The sequence below is a fragment of the Tachypleus tridentatus genome, chromosome 1 (genome assembly GCF_004210375.1).
Source record: "Tachypleus tridentatus isolate NWPU-2018 chromosome 1, ASM421037v1, whole genome shotgun sequence".
Taxonomy (NCBI): domain Eukaryota; kingdom Metazoa; phylum Arthropoda; class Merostomata; order Xiphosura; family Limulidae; genus Tachypleus; species Tachypleus tridentatus.
In genome coordinates, this window is record NC_134825.1 from 104785496 (window position 1) to 104791782 (window position 6287).

Genomic DNA, 6287 nt, shown 5'->3' on the forward strand with positions numbered 1-6287 from the left:
GTTCAAAACTTTGTTAAGAGTGACCATTGTATGAACAAGAACTTTGTTATTGATACACTGAAAATATATGGTTTAGAGATTAAAATATCAGTAACTTATAGGACATAAGGCAGAACCAATATATGCCAGTAAGTTATAGGATATAAGGCAGCACCAATATATGCTAGTAACCTATAGGATATAAGGCAAAACCAATATCTGCCAGTAACTTATAGGATATAAGGCAGAACCAATATCTGCCAGTAACTTATAGGATATAAGGCAGAACCAATATATGCCAGTAACTTATAGGACATAAGGCAGAACCAATATATGCCAGTAACTTATAGGATATAAGGCAGAACCAATATCTGCTAGTAACCTATAGGATATAAGGCAGAACCAATATCTGCCAGTAACTTATAGGATATAAGGCAGAACCAATATCTGCCAGTAACTTATAGGATATAAGGCAGAACCAATATCTGCCAGTAACTTATAGGATATAAGGCAGAACCAATATATGCCAGTAACTTATAGGATATAAGGCAGAACCAATATATGCCAGTAACTTGTACGATATAAGGCAGAACCAATATCTGCCAGTAACTTATAGGATATAAGGCAGAACCAATATATGCAGATCTCTTATAACCAATGAAAGGAACTGGAATGAATGCCATCAACAAAGAAATGTATAAGTAAGTTAAAGCGCCATCTGGCTGTGCTAATAGAGGACTGCGAGCGAAGGTCTAAAAGCAGGCTTGTTGTGTTAAGATGGTCATACGTAAGTTTGTTTTTAAGTTGAACCTTTGACGGTAAGGTTATCACTTCAGTTTGGAGATAGAATGTTGATTGTAACATAAGATTATTTGGAGATAATAAAAAGTCTAAAGTAGAATTGGACAAAGGTCGAATAGGTGAAGAGAGTACTCGTTTGTTTTTGGATTTCGCGCAAAGCTACATTAGGGCTATCTGCGCTAGCCTTCCCTAATTTAGCAGTTAAAGACTAGAGGGAAGAGAGCTAGTCATCACCACCCACCACCAACTCTTGGGCTACTCTCGTACCAACGAATAGAGGGATTGACCATCACATATAATGCCCCCACGGCTGAAAGGGCGAGCATGTTTGGTGAGACGGGGATTCGAACCCGCGACCCTCGGATTACGAATCAAACGCCTTAACCCACCTGGCCATGCCGAGCCTAGAAGGGAGTGATCAGAAAATAAATCAAAAGTATAACACAAGGTGGCCTAAAACAAAACATGAGGTTTACAACAATGGTCATTGAAGATAGTGGAATTTCTCAACACTGGTGAAATTTAGAGACAAATGGTAAGTCAAATGATACAATGGGTTTTGTGTTTGTTTTACTAACTTCAACAGTTAGTCTCTTGAATAATGTCTTCCAGTCGCACAGCGGTATGTATATGGACTCGTATCGCTAAAAAACGGGTTTCAATACCCGTGGTAGGCAGACCACATATAGCCACTTGTGTAGCTTTGTGCTTAGTTGCTATTAATCAATCAACAATTGAATAATTTAAATAAATTAATTAGTAGCATACATTCTACACAATATTCACATTATACATAAACATAACTTCGCTGGCGAATAAAACCCAATTAATATCACTGGCAGTAGAAAGTATGGTTTAAGTCTGGAGTATAGGTTCTGTTAGATGGTTTTATTTTTTCTCCTTGTAAATTAAATACCCAAACAAATATTTTACCGAGTCAGACAATCTGCTCACGTAGATTAGAGACGTGCCTTCTCAACATAAATTTCAACCAAATTATTATAAGTTGTCTTAAGCTAGTTATTGTTTCACACATAGTGTGAAACTTTAAATTATTTTTTGTTGAAGTAATTTATCCTCCGGGAGATAGTTGTGAGAACTGTCGTTGTTCTTGTGTTAAAGTGAGCCATCATTAACTAGAGCGTTGATCTGTGATTTATTTTATGTTTTCTTTAGACATTTGAGTGTTCCAAGTGCTTTCAAAAAGTAAATCTTTATTTTTGAAGAATAAATTAGCTTTTATATCTAAGTGATATGAATTGAGTCGTGATTTTGGTTAATGACAAGAAATCCAATAGGTTTATTTATATTATAAACTAAGTTCATGTCTTCACATAGTGCATTCGTACAGAAGGAGACAAGACAACACCAAGTAAATCTTTAAAATGGGATGTTCAGATGTGAATGTAGATGCCAACATATGTGTCGTTGGATGTAGGTTTTGATACATCAAGGTTACACTGAGAAAGCAGGACCCATAGTTTAAGAAGTAAGACCCAGACATTACTTACATTTTAGAGCAGAAGTGTCAGGAGAGATACAGCTGATGGCTACTTGACTTGTGTAAGATATATTTAACTTTCTTTTACGTATCTCTTTTTTTTGTGATTGGCTACTTGACTTGTATACGATATATTTAACTTTGTTTTACGTATCTCTTTTTTGTGATTGGCTGATATTTTTATCGCTGTTTGTGTGATTTTTAATACTTCGTATATGAATAAAACTCAATACATGTTACACGATTCATTTAACTTTAACAGTTGCATTTAACGTTACTGAAATATAATTGAATAACATTTACCAGAAGGCTGAAGGGCTTGTTAAAAGTGACTTAGACAAACTATATATACAAAAATCAAAACTATATTCACTTTATAATAAGCACTGTAGCTTCTCTTTCAACAGTGTCACCTATCTGTCAGTAATGGCACCATCCATCAGCACTTTTACCAATCTTGCGACAATGTGTACCCTCTGTCAGCAGTGTCACCCATATATCGATAATGCGATTCATCTGTCAGCAGTGTGAGTGATAATCCAGTAGAGTGATCTATGTTTTAGCAGAACGATCCAGTTATCAGCAGTTTCAACCAACTGTCGGCAGAACAACCAATATTTCGACAAAAGGACCAATATTTCAACAGACTGGTCTATGTTTCGACAAAAGGACCAATGTTTCAACAGAGTGACGACATTTTGTGTTCTAGGTGTTGTTCTATTGTTTCTTTGAATTTCGTAAATAATATTTAAAGGTTAATTGTACTAACATTTCTCAATTCTAAAGTGATAAACGAAAGGTAAGATAGCCAGAACCTCTCATCACAAACTCTTGGATTACTCTAATCAAATAGTGGGATTTACCGTCACATTTTAACATCTCCGCGACTGAAAGGGCGAGCACGTTCAGTAATGAGATCTCAACACATGACCCACACCCTAACCACCAGGCCACGCCAAGCCAAAAAAGTCTGTTTGTTGCGTAGTTTATACAGTAAGATAGCAGTGATGTGTCTACTGCGAGTATTGAAACCTGATTGTCAACATTTGATGTGTTCAGAGTTTCACAATAAAAATGATACAAATACTTAAGACAAACTAAATTGTTTATTTATAACACAATGGGACTCTGACACACGTTTCGGAATTCAACAGATTTATCGTTTATCCAAGTCCCTTTGTGTTAAAGATTAACGCTGTAGTTTATCTTAAGTGTGTTTATCATTGTTATTTTGGTTGCTACCTATATTAAGGCACAAACTTGCCACTGATCCATGAGGGATGGAGGGGTGCTTTTTCACATCCTTATGCAGGTATTTAAACACAATTCATATTGAATTGCCTTTCGTTTCTCAAGTCTCTAACTTTGTTTTTATCCCCCAGCGGTATGTCTGCGAACTTGTAATGCCAGAATCCGGAATTCGACACCCGTGATGGGCAGAGTACAGATAGGCCAATGCGTAGCTTTGCGCTCAATTACAAACAAATAAAGTTTTCTTTGCCAAAATCCACTTTTTATGGGGGGTAGAGGAGAGGTAATTATCCTTTCAACAACTGAAGAGTCCAATCTAATAGTTGAACGAAGTTGAATCGTTGAACGTTTTGAAGAAATCTGTTTATTTGAGCACAAAATTACACAATGGGCTATCTGTGCTCTGCTCACCACGAGTACGGAAACCATTCTTTTAGTGTTATAAACCCTTAGGCAGGATGTCACAAAAATATATTCCTCTAGTGTTTGTTTTTGTTTTACACAGTAAGTTTGTAAGTAAAGAAAAACAAGAGTCATCCATTTGTTTTTGTTTGAAGTTAAGCACAAAGCCACACAATGGGATATTTGTGCTTTACCCACCAAGAGTATCGAAACCCAGATTCTAGAGTTGTAAGTTCTCAGCAAACACTTGATTTCCATATTTAATTAAAACGTTACCTCGTGTAATCATGGCAGAACTGCGTCATTCGATAAAATTGGGCTAAAGTTAATTATTATTCAATAAAGATTTAACTAAACTTCGGAACAAGAGGAACAGCTGTCTCTTGATTGGGTATTAATGATGATACCCGCCCATTTCAGTCACGTGCTAAATATATTAAACCTATGAGCAGAACGAGAGTTTTTAAAAAGCACGTGATTAAACTACTTGATCATTTTATCCTTTATTTCACGACTCAGGTATATCGGAATAAAATGATAAAATAATAGAGTTCATAATAAATTATGTCAACTAGGGATAATACATAAAGCCCCCTAGTGAGAGAATTGTAATCCTGGCTATATTGACTGTTATAGTTATCTCTGTCCTCATTGTAAGAAAAAAAACTAGTAATGAGGACTTGGATATTTTTCTGGACTACGAAATGCAGGAAAACAAATAGACCATTGCTCTAAAACATGCATTTTGCCAGGATTTACTGACATTTCAAGAATGTACTATAGTACATCAAGTGGATAACAGACGGCAGTAACAATTACTCATTTTATATGTCTGTTATATGCAGACTACATTCCAAGGTACGTGCCAGACAAAATGAAAACGTACAGACAAGTCTATCTCATTAAAGCGCTCGAATTATCTATCACGTGTCTGTGATTACTTTGTTCTCATAATCCACGAATCATCTGTTAATTTATTCTTGATAGAGGTATGATTTAGTAGTGTCCATTTTTGCTCATTTTAATAATGAAATTCAATTAGGATAAATATATGACCTGGATCGCCAAAACACGTGTATTTGAAATTATGAAACTCTAATACGACTGTAGCGTGACTCCAGGCACCAATACTGACAAAACATATGTATATTAGATTATGAAGCTCTAATACGACTGCAGCATGACTCCAGCCACCAATACTAACAAAACATGTGAAAATTAGATTATGAAGCTCTAATTCGACTGTAGCGTGACTCCAGGCACTAATACTGACAAAACCTGTGTATATTAGATTATGAAGCTCCAATACGACTGTAGCATGACTCCAGGCATCGAAACTGACAAAACACGTGTATATTAGATTATGAAGCACTAATACGACTGCAGTGTGACTCCAGGCATCAATACTGACAAAACATGTGTATATTAGATTATGAAGCTCTAATACGACTGCAGTGTGACTCCAGGCACCAATACTGACAAAACACATTTATATTAGATTATGAAGCTCTAATACGACTGTAGCGTGACTCCAGGCATCAACACTGTCAAAACACGTGTATATTAGATTATGAAGCTCTATTGCGACTGTAGCGTGACTACAGGCATTAAAACTGACAAAAAAACGTGTATATTAGATTATGAAGCTCTAATACGACTGTAGTGTGACTCCAGGCATCAAAACTGACAAAACACGTGTATATTAGATTGTGGAGATCTAATACGACTGTAGGGTGACTCCAGGCATTAACACTGACAAAACACGTGTATATTAGATTATGAAGCTCTAATACGACTGTAGTGTGACTCCAGGCATCAAAACTGACAAAACACGTGTATATTAGATTATGAAGATCTAATACGACTGTAGTGTGACTCCAGGCATCAAAACTGACAAAACACGTGTATATTAGATTGTAAAGATCTAATACGACTGTAGTGTGACTCCAGGCATCAAAACTGACAAAACACGTGTATATTAGATTATGAAGCTCTAATACGACTGTAGTGTGACTCCAGGCATCAAAACTGACAAAACACGTGTATATTAGATTATGAAGATCTAATACGACTGTAGTGTGACTCCAGGCATCAAAACTGACAAAACACGTGTATATTAGATTGTAAAGATCTAATACGACTGTAGGGTGACTCCAGGCATTAAAACTGACAAAACACGTGTATATTAGATTATGAAGCTCTAATACGACTGTAGTGTGACTCCAGGCATCAAAACTGACAAAACACGTGTATATTAGATTGTGGAGATCTAATACGACTGTAGTGTGACTCAGGCATCAAAACTGACAAAACACGTGTATATTAGATTGTAAAGATCTAATACGACTGTAGT

General features: G+C 36.1%; 1 long non-coding RNA gene across 1 annotated transcript; it reads left to right on the forward strand.

Moving 5' to 3' along the window:
- Positions 1-880: 880 nt before the first annotated feature.
- Positions 881-3259, forward strand: LOC143253230 (uncharacterized). The gene is made up of 3 exons (XR_013029461.1): positions 881-1315; positions 2119-2343; positions 2689-3259. It is a non-coding gene; the product is annotated as an uncharacterized LOC143253230 (long non-coding RNA).
- Positions 3260-6287: the final 3028 nt, after the last annotated feature.